Consider the following 18,383-nt stretch of genomic DNA (forward strand, 5'->3'; position numbering starts at 1 on the left):
GAAGCTACTCAATGAATTCATCAATATCTCAGGCTTCTTTTATCTTTCTCTTGCATTAATCTTAGCATGAACATATTTTGAAGATAAACATAATTTTATTGAACACGAGATATGCGGCTATAAATGAAAGCGAGAAATATCAATAACTACAAGTTTTTGAGTATCAATTTGAAGAACAGAGTTGTTATCAACGGAGATTGATAAGATGCTGGTAGAAATAGGGTAGATCAGTAGCTCATTATCAGTAGTTATGTAGGAAAGTGCATGTACAAGCCTCACATGTCTATTTTGGAGATGTAATTTGGGATCATAATCATACACAGATGTGAGTTAATGTAATGATACTGAAATTTATCCTCAAAGGAATATATGCACACAGAAAAGAGGACCAAGGACTGAGCCCTGAAAGAGTCCAACAGTATAAGTTAGCACAGGAGTGGAGAAACAAGCAAAAGAATCTTAAAAGTAGTGCCTATTGAATCAAGTGAAAACATAGGAGAATAAGGTGATTTGGAAAAAAGTGAAAAGAATGAATTAAGGGCAGTTATCACAAAGAAAGGGCAATCAATGCAATGGAAGGAAAAAATTGCAAATCATATATTTGGTAATAATACATAAAGAATATATATAAGGAATTTCTACAACTTGAAAACAACAACTCAATTAAAAATTATCAAAGGATTTTCTGTATTAGTCTGTTTTCACACTGCTGAATACCCGAGACCGGGCAATTTACAAGAAAAAGAGGTTTATTCACTTAGAGTTCCACATGGCTGGGGAGGTTTCATAATCGTGGTGGAAGGCAAGGAGAAGCAAATTACACCTTATGTGGATGATAGCAGGCAAGAAGAGAGAGCTTGTGCAGAGAAACTCCCATTTTTAAAACGGATCTTGTGAGACCCATTCCCTTTCACGAAGAATGGCATGGGAAAGACCCGCCCCATGATTCAATCATCTCCCACCGGGTTCCTCCCACAACATGTGGAATTATGCCAGCTACAGGATGAGATTTGGATGGGGACACAGCCAAACCATATAAACTTAAATGTACATTTCTCAAAAAAACATATAGAAATGGCCAACAAGCCCATGAAAAGATGCTCAACATTACTAATCATTAGAAAAGCAATTCAAAAACCACAAACCACAATGAGATATCACCTTACACCCGTCAAGATAGGCACTATAAAAATAGAAAATAATAAAGGTTGGCAAGAATGTGTAGAAGTTGGAACCCTTATGTACTGTTGGTGGGAATGTAAAATGTACTGCCATTATAGGAAACAGATTGAGGTGCCTCTAAAAATTAAAAATAGAATTACCATTTGGATATAGCCCCACTAGTAGAATATACCCAGCAATGCTACTACTGGGTATATATCCAAAGTAATTCAAAGCAGATTCCAAAATGATATTTGCATACTTTTGTCTACTATTGCCTTATTCACAATACCCAAGAAGCAAAAGAAACTCAAATTTCCACTGACGAATGAATGGGTTTAAAAATGTGTTTTTTATATATATATTTATATATATATATATTTTATATATATATATATATAAAATGGAATAGTATTCAGTCTTTAAAGAGAAGAAAATCTTGTCTCATACTATAATATGGATGAACCTCAAGGTCATTAAGCTAAGAGAAATAAGCCAGTCACAAAAGGAAAGATACTGTATGATTCCAGTCCCATAAAGCATGTAAAGTCATAAAAATTATAGAAGCACAAATAGAAAGATGATTACTGAGGTCTGGATAGAGGGAGAAGAATTAGTGTGTAGTGAGTACAAAGTTTCAGTGTTGCAAAATGAAAAATATTATACAGCTCTTCTGCACAAAATGTGAATGTACTTACTACTGAACTGTGAACTGAAAGGAAAATATCTTGGGTCCCTTCAAGCTGTGAACTGCTCAGGACAAATCTGCTTCCCATTCTATTCAAAGTCATCTCTCTCCTTACAGGGATAGATGCATATTCTGATTGCCTCTTCTGGAAAGACTTATCAGAAACTCAAAAGAACACAACCATCTGTCTCTCACCTACATGTGACCTGGAAGACCCCAGTTGGCAGCAGTGGGGTGGGCCTTGCTTTGAGCTGTTTCCCCCTTTCTAGATGGAACTAATGTACTTTTACATAGATTGATTGATGTCTCATGTCTCCCTAAAATGTATAAAACCAAGCTGTGCCCCGACCACCTTGGGCACATGTCGTCAAGACATCGTGAGGCTGTGTCACGGGTGCATCCTCTCAACCTTGGCAAAATAAACTTTCTAAATTAACTGAGACCCGTCTCAAGTTTTGGGGGTTTACAACACTTAAAATAGTTAAGATGGTAAATTGAATGTTATTGTTTTTTTTTGTTACATTAAAAAAAGGATAAACTTAGAGCTCATGTCAAATGTTTCTGTGAGATCAAGCAGAAAATGAAGATCAAAAATAGACCATTGGTTTTAGCAACATTGACTCATTGGTAATTTCAAGAGCTATAGTTTTGATAGCTTGGTGAAAGCTAGATTGTTTTGATTCAGACAGGAATGAAAATGGGATTTGAGCCAGTGAGATTACATAATTATTTTATTTTTTGAAGTATTTTGTCCAAGGCGGAGCAAGTAAATACAGCTGTAGCTGGGTAGATATTTAGAAACCTCCCTTTCTCTCTCTCTGAGACAAATGAGTTCCTTCCACCTGTGAGCCTGTAAAATCAAAAGCAAGTTAGTTACTTCCTAGATACTATGGGGGTATAGGCATTGGGTAAACACACCCGTTACAAACAGAAGAAATTGACCAAAATAAATGGGCTACAGGCCCCATGCAAGTCTGAAATCCAACAAAGTAGTAATTAGATCTTAAAGCTCTGAAATAATCTTGGAGAATCTCTCACTATATCGATATAGATATCTATCTCTTTCTCTCTATATATAGACAAATATCTGTCTATCTTTAGTAAAAACTAAATCCATGATGTTGCAGAGAGAAAAGAGTGTTAATTGATGTTCTTCCATAGCTGAAAGGAGTTAGGATCTAGTGTACATATAGAACGACTTGATTTTGATGGGAGCATTCATATTTGTAGGTTAATAGCTGAGAGCAATATATGTGTAGATGTAGTGGTGTGAATTTTTGAATGGTTCCACACTGGCTGCTGTTGTTTATTTCCGCTTCAGTTTTTCTCCTGCCTTCCTAGCAAGGGAAAATATAATGAAATAATGGTGAGAAAACAATAGCGTTTATGTCAGGAAAGCAAAATTATCCCAGATATTCTCAGCAAATATCATTTATGGATATTCAATGGCCACCATTTTATCTAATGCTAACAAATGTTTTGCTTTATTTTTTCTAGTTGAGCATTTTATTGCCCTGGAAAAGATTGTGGTTTTGTTGCAAGGAAGAAGAGAAGAATGACATTTTTGTGGGTAAGAGGCCATTTATTTTATATTCAATGATTATCTCAAAATAATCTTTCTTAGAAGTTGACAAGCTGGAGTTAAAACTCTTATAGACAAGAAAATTGCCAAAGAAAAAATGTTTAATAAAAAAAGGGTAACACATATGTGTATTTAGTGTCTGGCTATTAAAGTATTAGCAAGCAATAGTAATTAAATGAGAAATGCTTCAGTTATAAACATTTATTAATATGACACAATATGGTCCAGAAAAATTATAATTCTAATGTGAACTAGAAGCCTTGACACTCCTTTTGGCTTGACTAAGATATTTTCCCGACTCTAAGCCCCTGTCCCTCCATTTTTTGAGCGCTGGTTTTAGAAAACCTGTAATGATTTTTCAGCTACATTGAGATGTAAATTGTCTCCAAAACTCTTGCCATTTTTACAACCCAGGAATGCCTTGGACCTTGGAATTATCCCTCTAAAATGTAATCTTTAAGAACAGTAGAGCCTGTATCTTCCTCCGTCTGTGGGAAGATAAGGACCTAACTTCAGTAAATGTCAATTAACAAGCACATTGGCCTAATTTCACTGGCCAACCCTCATTTTAATGTCCTCCAGTTATTTTCTCACTAAGGCACTTCGGTGCTTAAAAACTCTCCTGCATTTTTTTTTCCAGAAGAATTGGGTTCTGTCTCCCAATTAGGATAGACTTGACTGCAACTGAAATAGCCTTGAAGTCTTCCTTGCCTGCTTAACTCTCTCCTGCAATTTCTCTTTGACAAATGAAACTGTATGTGATGGCAGTGATATTACAAAGCTATAAAATTGTATGATTCTTTATTCATAAAATTGCATGAGAAGATTGGGTATCCAATTGGAGAAAATATTTCTGTTTCACACTAATTGCAAAAATAAAATCCAAGTAAGTTAAAAATATAAATGCTAAATAAATTCATGAAATTATAAAAATGTAGGCTAATGCAGTTATTATTTTATTCATAAAAATATATTTTGTGTGCTTAATTTGTTTAGGAGGTTAGTATAAGCACTAGAAACTTATAAGACATATTATCCTTGCTGTCATTAAAAATATGAATCTAAAGAAAACTACCAAACCAAATATTTAATACTTCTGTACTTAAAAAGATGTTATACAAATAGAATAAATATTACTGACAACCTAAAAGAAAATATATCATACACACATGCTCACACACACACACACATACACACCTATGTAAGAAGGCATTGCCTATCATGGTGGATCATGCTTGTAAACTCAACCATTTGGAGGGTTGAGGCAGGAGGATCACTTGATGCCCAGAGTTTGAGAACACCCTGAGCAACATAGCAAGGCCCCATCTCTGCAAAAGATAAAAAAGTGAGATGGGAGTGGGGGTGTGCACCTGTAGTCCCAGTTACTCTGGATGCTAAGCCAGGAGGATCACTTGGGCCCAGGAGTTCAAAGACACTCATCTCAAAAAAAAAAAAAAAAAAAAAAAAGGAAGAAGGAAAAAAGAATATGTTGACCATATCTATAAGACAAAAAGTAGAAGTCTGCAAAGGAAGCCGGGCAAAACATATGAAGAGGTAATATGTAGAAGAGCAACTTGGTTACAAAATATTTAAAAAGGAAGCTCATGCTTTATAAATAAGCAATGCAAATAAGCAAAAACAAAGCAAAGTATATCATTCAAATAATTACAACTAATAATACATAGAAAAGTTTGGAAAATATTTAACAATGATTATATCGACTATCGTGAACAAAAGTTATCACATCAACATTTGAAGTGTAATTTCGCCTTATTCATGTAAAAACACCATGATATTGCAAAGCCAATTCTTAGTATATAACTAAAATAAGTGAGTTAAGCAAAGAATGCATGTACAAGAAAATATTGCAGCTTTGTGGTACAGAGAAAAGAACAAAAACAAAGAGTAAAAAAACAGAATTGGGTGACTCAAAAAGTAAATCGCAACACAGCAATTTAAAAATATACTAGAATATATGGCCTAGAATGAAAAGATAATTTGGTTAGTGCAAAACAACAAATAGGGTGAATTGAATTCCAGACACATATTGAAATAGGATCTCACATACGAATATACATATGCATAAAACCCCATTGTGTATTTTCGTGGAGGCCTATAAAAATTGAATAAATAAATACAGAGACACAGATTGAAATCAAATGCATAAAGCTTTATACAGCCAGAGGACTTTGACCTTATATTCAATGTGTAAATTTGTACAATGAGAATGTAGTCTGGCATTATTTGGGAATTAAATTACTGCACAGAATAGAAAATCATCCCTAAATGTCTTAGAAATAATAATAATATTTTAAAATATGATAGCAGTATCAAATTGCTGGTCTCAAAGAAGAGTACTAGAAAATGAGAGTTTCCAAAGAAAAGTATATTTCATTTAAGTTGGTTCTTATATAAAGTATTAATTAAATAAGTATGATCAAAATATTTGACTGTGGGAATATTTATCTTAATATTTCAAGGGATTTTGGTATAGGGGCTGTTTAACTTTGTGGCTTTAAAATTTCTTATTTTAATTTCTGACTTCACTAGATAATTCCTACCAGTGTGATCTAGAGTAAGGTATTAACTATCTCTATGAGAAAACACAGTACATGAAATAACTTCTACTTAATATGTTTATCATGTGCTTCAAAAGCATTTAACTATGTCAAATGCTTGAAAAAATGCCCAAGACACAGTAACAATTCAATAAATGTACACTGTTTATAATTTCTAAAAATAAAAGTAACATAGAACAGGATATGTATGTACTAACTCAAAAGCAATTCATTTTGATAAAATCATAAGGGTTGTTATTTTTAAGTTTTATCTAAAACAAAAACAGGCATGGTTTTGAAACAATTATATATATAATATATAATTTAATTAATACAATTACATTGGCTCAATATGCCAGTGTAATTTTTGGCATATTGAAATTATATGCAAAGGGAAATGCAAATGTTAATTGAATAAATAGGTACAGAGAAATAGATGGAAATCAAATGCATAAAACTTTATTCAGGCATGACCTGTATAAGGAGGACTTTGGCTTTATATTTGCATTTCCCTTTGCATATAATCTCAATATGCCAAAAATATTATCACTATCTCTGCCTCTGACAATTCACTCACCCACAACCCCACACTGAGGCCTGCACAAAATATACTTCAATGACTGATGCTCATCAAAGATAGGAAGTATTACTTCATTTGTTTATTTCTCAGTAACTCTTTGCAAGTCCTTTAACTACAGGAAAAACACAAAATTGCGGTGGCTCAAATCTTCTACCACTTACTTCGTAACTAAAATATTCGTATCATTTCTCAGTCAGGCAAAAATGACAATAGCAAGATTATTTCTTATGGTGATTAAAACAACAAAAGCAACACTGTAGATTTAATGCACCCATAGTAATGTTCACTTAAAAATATCATAATATTATTGCAAAGAATCATGAAAACTTGACTTTATAAACTAAATTTGATCACAATATTTTAATATTCTTCATTAAATCAAGATTTGGAAATCTGACAAATAAATTTCTGTTCAACCAAGAGGCTCACAATAATATCAACCAAATATTCCTACAGGCAATATACTATCTAAACATAGAAGTAGTTTCTGATATACTAAGCTATATTTCTTAAGGCTGATAGTAATTACAATCATAATGTAACTAAAATTTATATGTAGAAAATTTAATAAGGAGGCTGATGTTTAAAATTAGTTTTGCTTTTCAATGGTCTGCTTTCTGTCACTTTCTAAAACTATAAAAGAAGTTTGGTAGTGCGCAATTTAACAGGCTGTGGGGGGTATACTTAGTTTACAAGTATAATATTTTTCTAGAATATGAATTGGATACTCTGTTTGCAGTTACATACTGGTAACTGTCTGAATGGCATGTGCTATTTTCTTTCAAAATATGCTCATTTTACATATAATTTAGTCAAATAGTTTAAATTTTGCATAGCAGATTGCGTTACATGCATAATTCTTTCTTTTCATTGTTTATGAAATGTTTAAAATACATTTGACTCATTTAAGCTCTCTACTAAATCTATACCTCTTTGTCTTAAATTTGTTCCTTATTTGAGTTTTACATTCTAAGAGCCTCAATCGCAATTTAGCACTTATAAAACAGAAAGACTTTGCACTTTTATGGAACTTACAACTCATTTCTGGAAATTATGTTCCATCTGTCACTTCAGCAAATTTCAAGTGTTTCTTTTTATCAGTATTTTAATGCTCTATAATTTAATTTAGAATGATTTCTAAAGATGACTCAAGTTCTTAGTAACTGTGAAATCTCTTCTAGTGGAAACAAAATACTTAAAATTATTTGTGTTTTATTTTCAACTACTTTCATTAACTAGAGATAACTTTCGCCATCTTGAGAAATACATTTTTAATCATTTAAATGAAAAAATTAACAGATGGGCAATTCCACTTATTGGAAAGACTTTGGATTTAGAAGCAAGAGACATGAGTTCAACTACTGTCTCTGTGATTTCATATTTCTATAGCTTTAGTAAAACTGTATATTCTTTTTTTTTTTTTTTTTTTTTTGAGACGGAGTCTCGCTGTCGCCCAGGAGGCTGGAGTGCAGTGGCTCGATCTCGGCTCACTGTAGGCTCCGCCCCCGGGGGTTCACGCCATTCTCCTGCCTCAGCCTCCTGAGCAGCTGGGACTACAGGCACCCCCCACCTCGCCCAGCTAATTTTTTGTATTTTTAGTAGAGATGGGGTTTCACCATGTTAGCCAGGATGGTCTCGATCTCCTGACCTCGTGATCCGCCTGCCTCGCCCTCCCAAAGTGCTGGGATTACAGGCGTGAGCCACCACGCCCAGCCAAAACTGTATATTCTGAATATGTTTCCTTCATTCATAAAGTCAAGTTTGAGATAATTTTATTTTATAGTTATTCAGTCACTATTGGTTGATCTCTACCTATGTACCAATATGCTTCTGACTGCTGAAGACATAGCATTGAAAAGAAAAATCCTTATTCTAAAAATTTTGAAGACATTTGGTTGGGTAAGAGTGAAAAATAAACAAAACTAAAGAGTAAATAAAATTAATAGGTTAGACTCTATCCTTTAGATGATACTTCTTTTGAAAATAATAACAGAAACCAATTATATAGCAATCATTGGATGTGGGGGAGAAATTCAAATTTTTCTGTTTGTTAAGATAAATTATAAGTAAAGTGCCTGTGACCATCTTCTTGGAATTTCTAAAGCAGTATATAAATATTGGTTTTTATGTCAAATATATAATTACATTATACATTCCATAGTTTAACTGTATATATTAATGTTTAAGGACTTTTTTTTTACTAGTTTATCTAGGTTAATCACAGGTAGGATCAAAGTAAATTAAAAGTAGCTCATTTTATGTTTTGTTTTTCCTTTACCTTCAAGACTTGCAAAATATTGCTTTTTTCTGCAATAGACATAGAAAAAATAACCATATTTAGGCAAATTTTAAAATTCTGAAGTAAAATATCAAGGGATGAAAGATTGAAAAAGACCAAAAGCTAAATCAAGCAAATGAAGAAACTCATAAAAAGCTATATACAGATGCATGATTAAATTGAGGAGAGAAAGTGCCATATCTAAAAAGAAACTAAGAGGCAGATGAACACGACATGTTACACAGAGAAAAGGGATGGAGGAAAATGGGTTGAGAGGCTTGGCATTTTGTTTGTGTATGTATATGCCTCTACAGTTTACAGTATCTATGTTAAGTTCAGTTCTTGAGACACCAATTTCATTGCTAGTAATGAAATAGTAACATTTTATTTACTAGGAAAACAGTTTCTTTTTATATGGTTTCTTTATATTCTTATGAATTCTTTTTTTTTTTTTTTTTTTGATAAAGAGTATCACACTGTTGCCCAGGCTGGAGTGCATTGGCACAATCTCGCCTCACTGCAACCTCCGCCTCCCAGGTTCAAGTCATCCTTCTGCCTCAGCCTCCCAAATAGCTGGGATTACAGGTGCGTGCCACCATGCCCAGCTAATTTTTGTATTCTAATGTTTTATATTCTAATGTTTCTATATATGCTTAAAGGTTACTTAACCTTTGAAAATTATTTTCCAGTTGGGAAATGTTTGTGAATGAAATTGCTATAAACTTGCTTCACATATAAATCATGCCTGATTTATATGAATTTGTTTCAAAATAAGATAAGAATATCTAAATTCTGTAATAAGAGATAACTTTTAATTTACACTTCACTATATTTTTATTTTTAATTTTTCTGTGCCCCACCCCCACCCCTCACAGGCCATTACAGCACCTTTTGTCTTCTTAGCTCTTAGCTCTTGTTTAACTATTTGCAACAATCCAGGCTTGTTTATCTTTTTTGCAACGAACTTCATAGAACATGGCTCTATACTTCAAAAGCATAGAATGTATGCATTTACTTGAAAAAGAAAAAAAAAGAAAATAGTGTAGGTTTATTCTTATCTCAAATGAGATGTCAAATCACTAAAATATCTAATCCCTTCTTCCAAATGAGAATGGAAATTGACTTCTTTTTGTTAAACCAATAAAATATTTAATAGAAGTTGACAGTACACTTCCTGTTTTCTATTCTAGACTAGAACTAGGATATTTGATTTCTTCTACTGGAAGGGCAATCAAGAAATTGAGTGTCTGGCAAGAGAAATACCATTTTTCATGACAGACTCAAATAAATTGTGATTTATTCCCCCAAGCTGAGCACTGTCATCACTTTTCCTGAGGTAAAAGGAGTGAAGAGTGGTTTCTGAATAGAAAACAAATAATAGATTTATTGAAGTCATTATTATAACCAAATATAATTTTATCAAAATATCCTTTCATTTTTATGTTCAGTTACATTGTGAAAATTTTACATATATATATATACACACACAGACATATATACATATATATACACACACACACATACACACACACACACACATATATACACACACACACACACACACAGAAAAGGAGAGCAGGGAGTCAGTTGGGTGTTATGCTGTTTAAAGCATATCAATTTATGAGTTTATTCATCTATATTGTACTGCAATTGTGGCTGAGTTTCATAGTTTTCTCTGATTATCTGTGTCTCTCCTGTCTTTTTAGTACCATAACCCTTTATGTTGCTGAAAATTTCTAAGATTTCTTTGCCAGCAGATTTCCCTATCTAGCTAAATCTCTGGCAATGACATGTAAAATGATGTGTCTTTATGTAATTCTAGAAAAAAAATCCCTAAAATTTGAGGGAAGTGCCCTTATCAGCTATTTTTCCTGTTTTCTTACATGTACAGGTAGAAAATGGAGATCCAGCAGCCATCTTGGCTTATGACATTATTGGAAACATTAGTGTAGAAAGAAAGAGAGAGCCTGGGTCCTGTAAATAAAAGTTCTCTGGAAAGTAATTTAGAGGAAATAGACTTTATTTCAGTTAAGAGCTTGCAAACCAGAGATACACAGCCTGTAAAATAAAGGTACAGTCCAGAAAACAAAGGGAGGATTTCTCTTTTTCAGAAATGATTCTGCCCAGGTGTCCACTCAGGTCTGCTTATGCAAATGAAACATGCAAACTTGCTTAGTTCTGAATGATTGATGCTTGCTGAGTTCTGATTGACTGACACAGATCACAGTCTATTGATTGGTTTAGGTGGTGAAAACAAGAGAAGGCAGCTACGAAAGCCTCAAACTTTAGCAGGCCTGTGGATTTTCTAGGAACTCAAAGTAGGAGTGTCACCTCTAGTCAGCAAATGGCCATTTGATTCAAATTTAAATTTAGACTCAGTTAGCCGCTTAGGATTCTTCTTGAAGGATTGGCTCATTCCTGGGTCGCAGTCTTAACACCATGTAGCCATCACAACACAACAAACTGCCTACCTCCGAAATACTTTCATATGAGAAATAAAAATTTGTATGCTTTTTGATAGAAGTCTAATATTTTATGACTTTATAGCTAAATGCTATCCAATTGATATAAATGTATGAATAGTCTTTCTGTTCTCTTTTTAAATACTATGTCCTTGTAATTTTTGGATGGGTAAAGTTGCTATTCTCTTTTTCTCATTATTAATAAGAATGTTCAAATCTACTTTTCCATTGTCTTATCAACTGTCATCTTTTTTTTAGAGACACATTTATTTTATAGTGTGAAAAATATAATAGTGTATTTTTCTAGAAATGTGATACACAAGATATCTAGCAAAATTCTTGTAACAACAAATATTTAAAATATGTTTGTAATATATAGTTTCACTGGAGATACTTAAACAATGCACTGGATGCCTAAATTTATGAGAAAGAGGGGACAAAGAGATTGGTAATTTCTGAAGTTGGTGTTTATTCTGGGGACAGCTCATCATTTCTGGGCTGAGAGTAGAATTTAAATGGGGCCTATTATGTATAAGAAAAAAGGACAGTATGTAATTGCAGATTAGAGTTCAACAATTAATTCAGGCTCACCTAACAGTTTAAGTGAATACAAAGAAAATACAGGACTCTCAGAGGGAAAAAGTTACAGTTATTTTTTGCAACCTAGACTGTTCATAGATTGAAATAGAAAGAAGGAAGAGATAAGGAAAACAGAAGGAAGAAGGGAGGAAGGAAAAGAAGGAAAGAAAAGAAAGAAAAAAAAGGATGAGATAAAGGGACAAAAGCAGAATGACACTGGAAAAGAGTTCAGATGGCTCGTACAAACCATTACCCCTTCCCCTACAATAAAGCCATATATAAAAAATATATATAATATATTATATATAAAATATATTTAATATATATATTATATAACATATATAAAATATATTTAATAAATATATTTTATATATGATATATAATACATTTTTTTTTTTTTTATTTAGTTTTTTGAGATGGAGTCTCACTCTCTTGCCCAGGCTGGAGTGCAGAGGCACAATCTCTGCTCACTGCAACCTCTGCCTGCTGGGTTCAAGTGATTATGCTGTTTCAACCTTGTTGTTGAAACTAGCACAAGTCTAGTAGCTGAAATTACAGGCATGTGCCACCACCCCCAGCTAATTTTTGTATTTTTAGTAGAGATGGGGTTTCACCATATTGGCAAGGCTTGTCTCAAACTCCTGACCTTAGGTGACCCACCCAACTTGGCCTCCCAAAGTGCTGGGATTACAGGTGTGAGCCACTGCGCCAGGCCCAACAGATATATTTTAAATTAGTTTTGAGGTGGTAGTATGGAAAAGTCCAAACGCATGTAGGAATTTAACACAATTCTTACACATTACCATAAATAAAGTTTAAATAATGTCACCTAAGTCAGTACAAAGAAAATTACAAAACTGGATGCACAGAGAGTGAATATATAACAAATATTGGAGAATTTCAAATAAAAAGAAAAGGATAGAAGTAAAAAAGAATATCAATATTATCACTAAGAATGAACAATTATTAAAATTTGCTCAGCAGATTTGAAAAAGAGAAAAATATAATATTGTGAAGTGAAACATTTAGTAATTGAATGCAGGAACTCAATGTGTGAAATACACAGAAAATTTTGTAGACTATAAGACAATATTAGTTGGCTAAGTCAGATTTATTCCTAAAATGCCATCATTGTGCAAGAAACAAAACTCATTCCATGGAATACACCACATTAACTTAGTAAAGGGAAGAAGCAACGATAACAACATATGAACATCTCAAATGATCCAGAAAAACATTTGATAAAAGTCAACAAAATCGAATCATAAATTCGCTCAACAAACTGGGAATAGAAGGAAACTATGTCGACATGATGAAGGCTGTATGTGACAATTCACAGCCAACATCATACTCAATAACGTAAGACTGGAAGCTTTTTCTCTAAGATTGAAAATGAAACAATTTTGACCATCTTAAATCCTTCTACTCAACATAGCATTGGAATTCCTATCCAGAACAACTAGGCAATTTTAAAAAGCCTTCCAAATTTGAAAGGAAAAAATAAAATTACTTCTGTTCACAGATTACTTTATATTATATATTGTAAAAATACATATATTTCATACCCCCTCACAAATACACAAAAGCTTGTCAGAATTAATTTTAAAAATTAGCAAAATTTCAGGATACAAAATAACACTCATATCTGTTGCATTTCTATATGCTAAAAATGAATAATTCTAAAAAGGTAATTGAAACAACAATTCCATTTACGATGGCATCAAAAAGAACAAACTTCTTAGGAATAAACTGAAGGAGGCAATGTACACTGAAAACTTAAAAAACATTGCTGAAAGAATTAAAGAAGACATCAACAAATGAAAAAACAACTTATGTTTATGGATTGAAAGACAAATTTGTTAAAATATCAATACTACCTAAAGTAATCTACAGATTCAGTCCATTATCTATTGTAATCCCAATTATAAATTGCTAGATAAGCCTGCAATAATTGTCAGACTCTAATCTGCATTTGCACATTGTCTTTTTTTTCTTCTACATAATAGGCCCTATTTAAATTCTGCTTTCAGCCCCAGTCTCAATTGCACTTTCTTGGCAGAAATTTAAAAAAAAATTACTCTAAAATTGATGTGGAACCTCAAGCAACCCCAAATAGACAAAATAATCTTGAAAAAGGACAATCAGAACAATCATGTTTTCTGATTTTGAGACTTACTTTAAAGCTACAGATATCAAAACAGTGTCATATTAGCATAAAAAGACAGGCATATAGACCAATGGAACAAGATAGCCCAGAAATAAGCCCTCACATATGTGTTCAAATGATTTTTAACAGGGTACCAAGATGACTCAGTGTGCAAAAAACAGTATTTTCAACAAATGGTATTGGGAAAACTGGATAGTCATATGCAAAAGAGTGAAGTTGGACTCAGGTTACTCCATATATAAAAACTAACTCATGCATCAAAGCCCTAAACATACAAACTAAAACTATAACATTCTCAGAAGAAAATATGGGAAAAGTTTTGTGACATTGAATTTGCCAATTATTTTTTAGATATGACACCATGAACACAGGCAACATAATAAAACAATAATAAATTAGACTATATCAAAATTTAAAACTCTTGTATATCAAAGGATGCTAACAGCATAAAGTAAACACAACCTATGGTTTGGGAGAAAATATTTCCAAATCATGTATCTAGTAAGGGATTAACATTCAGAATATATAAAGAAATCCTAAAACTCAAGAACAACCCCAACAATTTCAAAATGGGCAAAGGAATACACATACACACATACACACACACACACACACACACACACACACATACACACACACACAATGCGTTTCTGTGAGTAAACTGAGAGATTCACATGAAGAAATCATGAAAAAAATGCAACATGAAAGAACGGTTTAGAAATAAGAAATAGAAAAAAACCTTTTTTACATTGGTTTCTAATAGAAGATAATAAGAAGAGTGGAAGAGAAATGAACTTTCATGGAAACCTTTTTTTTAATTATTATTTTTATTTTTTTGAGATGAAGTCTCGCTCTGTGGCCCAGGCTGGAGTGCAGTGGGGCGATCTTGGCTCACTGCAACCTCCGCCTCCCAGGTTCAAGCAATTCTCCTGCCTCAGCCTCCTGCGTAGTTGGAATTACAAGCGCCCGCCTAATTTTTGTATTTCTAGTAGAGATGGGGTTTTGCCATGTTGGCCAGGTTGGTCTCCAACTCCTGACCACAGGTGATCTGCCCACCTTGGCCTCCCAAAATGCTGGAATTACAGGTGTGAGCCACCGCGGCTGCCCAAGAACCCTTTATAATTGACCATTCTTCTGGGCATTACTCTTGCAGTAAATGAATACCTAGCTTCTTGTTTACGGTAGCAGCTTCTTGCCTTCAGAAGTGAAGACTTGAGAGGAACATGAATGCATTCATCGGATCACCAGCTTCCCAATGACATTGCTAAAATTCCTTTGATTTAGTAATATTTGCTGAATATGTTTTTTTTATATTTCATAAACCTTCTATCTTTGTAATCATTTAGTCAATTAAATGTGAATATATGCTTTCGAGTATCATGTTGCTCTATTTGCTTTCAGTATATTTGAGTGCGAATTATTGCATTTACTTATGCTGATAATTCTTCTCTAACTTGCAATTGTGCTTTCCAATTGTTAATTTTTTGTTCAACTTTATCCTATATGCTTTTGGGTACAAAAACACCTGTATGCAAGAATTTTGAAGATGTTTTTGTTAGGGATTAAGGGCTACACACTAATTGGGCTATATTTTATTTTAAATGTTAAGTTGCATTTTCTCGTAGCAAAGATAAAATATTATTTCAGAAATCAACCTTATACTTTGCACCGGTTTGAGATTTCAATTTTCTGTAGTTTTTTTTGTCTACCTTGACAGTTGGAAAATAGCAAACCTTGGGCTGCAGTCCTGGCCATTGTCCTTTTATCTCCCAACCCGCTTATTTACCCTGGAAAATACGTCAGTGCTCCAGTGTTACACACAGTGTATGTTAGTTGTAGCTCTCTAACACCCATTACATAAGTTTTAAAAATCTTAGGTCAAGGAGGCTTTAAAATCCTAATGTTTACCTCCAATCAGTTATATCTGTATCTAATACTCCTGTGGTCCAGAAATACTTAGATTTTTTTTTTTTTTACTAATGTGGCACAGCGTTCTTTTATATTTTTTGCCACAGAGGTTTCCATTTCTTTGTTTTGTGCTTGACATATATGTTGAAGTTTCAGGATATTTTCTATAACTGTGTGTATTTGTAGTAGAAAAGGGACACTTCTACATCAGCCTCGTTTGCCATTATTTCCTAAAGTCCTTATAATGCCTTCCGTAATACGTGTGGGTACACAGTATTATAGTAGAACAGGATGGAATGAATCTACCTCATTATGCCTGAGATGGTAATGAAAAATCTTATAAGCGATATGATAAATAATAAGTAGATGTTTAATGTAGTTAAAGCATACCAGACAACGGGGATAGGAAGTGAAATAATTTAATGACAAAAAGAAAGCCATTTAGCATAATGCAGATAGTTAACAATTTCTAAAGTTATGGATGAATATGCAGGAGTTTTATTAATATAAACTCATAGATTTGTGAGTATAAACTATCTTGGGTCATTCCAGACTAATTTCTTATTGCTCAGATGTGCTGTGTATTCCTGTATCTCTAAACATTTTTATATTTGGAATACATTTTCTCCACTACTACCATCACATTCTACCCATGAATCACAAGCTGCATCTCCAGCATTAAGATTTTCTTAACTCTTCCTCCTCTCTCCCTGTTGTTTTCTCTCCTTCTGTTCATATTTTTAAAAATATTTCTGCATTTGTTTTTTGATGTTTTTAAAATAGGATGACACTGCTATATTTCACTTTAATTCTCAGAAAACCCAAAATAAATCATTATCAATCCCCTACCTTTAACAAATAAGACAAATACTTATCTTTCCAACTACTTTGCAATAATTAGGTAGCAGAGCAAAGATTAGAACTAACACTTCTTAACTTCTTCTAAAACGTCTCTGCTTGAGGACCAAAGAGCCTGTCTTTTTCATATTTTTGGGGGGCATGGTTCCTGACATGAGGAGTCTCACATTAAGTCAGAGTTCATTAAATGCTTGTTGAATTTAATTGACTCAGCTCTTTTCTAATCCACTCCCTACCTCAAAGTCTAAAGAAGAATTGCCTTTTCCAGGCTGGCACATTGGGCCTTCCTATAAAAAGCAGCGGCTATTGCCGTTTCTCCAGGAAGATATGAATAATGACTTCAATTTTATGGCTATCAATAGCAGAAAATTAGTGACCGAAAGGCTAATACAGAGTAGAAATCTGAGGATGGTTAGCAACTAAAACAGCTGTGTCTCACCATCTTCTTTGTTAACATTCTCTAAAAAAAAAAAAAAAAAAAGAGGTTTTTCTTCTCTCTAGTCACTAGCACCATAGTGGAACCAGTAAGAGCCTTCTGTATGTACTGTCAATCATTGTCTCTTATTTACAAAAAATGCTATATGATTTCTAAGTTAAAATGCTTCATAAGCCATAACATTCAATACAAATATGTCTGTTCTATTATTATTACTATTACTACTACTATTAATGTATTAATAATAATATAATGAGTAATTGTTTGGTAAAGCAAAAATTAAGCAAGTGTGGAACAGCCTTAGAACTATAGCTTTGAATATTTTTTACAATCACGCATTCACATTAGCAGCGGCTGCTAAATTAACTGTGTGAAATAGCATTTATTCAGACAGTTTGCCTAAATAGTTTTATGAAGTATCATTTAGCAAAGAGACTAAAAAATAAATTACATTTTTATCTTCAATTCTCCTTAAAGTTGGTAACTTGATTGTTCTTATACATGTCATAACATCTACACCTAAAATTATGCTGTTTATTACTAACAACACAAAGATGACATTGCTTGGGCTAAATTGTTGAAATCCTCAGTTAGCAATTATTGAAGATAACTTTAAAGATCCTTCTGTAATCAGATTTCTTGTAACTCTAATTGGAATATGCCTGGTCTAGTGTAGTTGTTAGTATTTAAACAAATGATTAGTTGCATAGATTTGAATTAAAACAAATAGTGATTTCTCCATAAAACTTAAAATTGAAAGAATACCAAGGATAACTTATGGAGTTATCTACAGGACAGTAAGAATTGACACACAATGAAGATCTCTTTTTTATGAGTTGAAATTTCTTAATTATGTTACTGTTTACATTAGTAATTACAGTTAAAACCTGATATTTTTATAAATAAAATTTTCTGTTGCAAAATAAATTATAAGTGATTTATTAAAATATACCTATTCACATGTTAGCCCCCCTCTTTTTCGTGCTTATGAGAGAAGATACAGTGAAGAAAGGCAGAGATTCCTCAGGCATGTGATCTATTCAACCGCATTCACATGGACGCTACTTCTCAAATACTCACGATTTTAAAAATCACGGTTGATTTTATAAATTAGAAAATTCAGTAC

At 33.0% G+C, this 18,383-nt stretch overlaps 1 long non-coding RNA gene across 1 annotated transcript in view; it reads left to right on the plus strand.

The window, feature by feature from the left end:
- Positions 1–4,874, plus strand: part of LOC134808145 (uncharacterized) — a 42,331-nt gene extending 37,457 nt beyond the window's left edge. Inside the window, exon 3 of the long non-coding RNA XR_010150533.1 lies at positions 3,347–4,874. This is a non-coding gene — a long non-coding RNA (uncharacterized LOC134808145). The remainder of the gene's footprint in view (positions 1–3,346) is intronic.
- The last annotated feature ends 13,509 nt before the right edge of the window (positions 4,875–18,383 follow it).

The sequence above is a fragment of the Pan troglodytes genome, chromosome 14, assembly GCF_028858775.2.
Source record: "Pan troglodytes isolate AG18354 chromosome 14, NHGRI_mPanTro3-v2.0_pri, whole genome shotgun sequence".
In the NCBI taxonomy this organism is placed as follows: Eukaryota; Metazoa; Chordata; class Mammalia; order Primates; family Hominidae; genus Pan; species Pan troglodytes.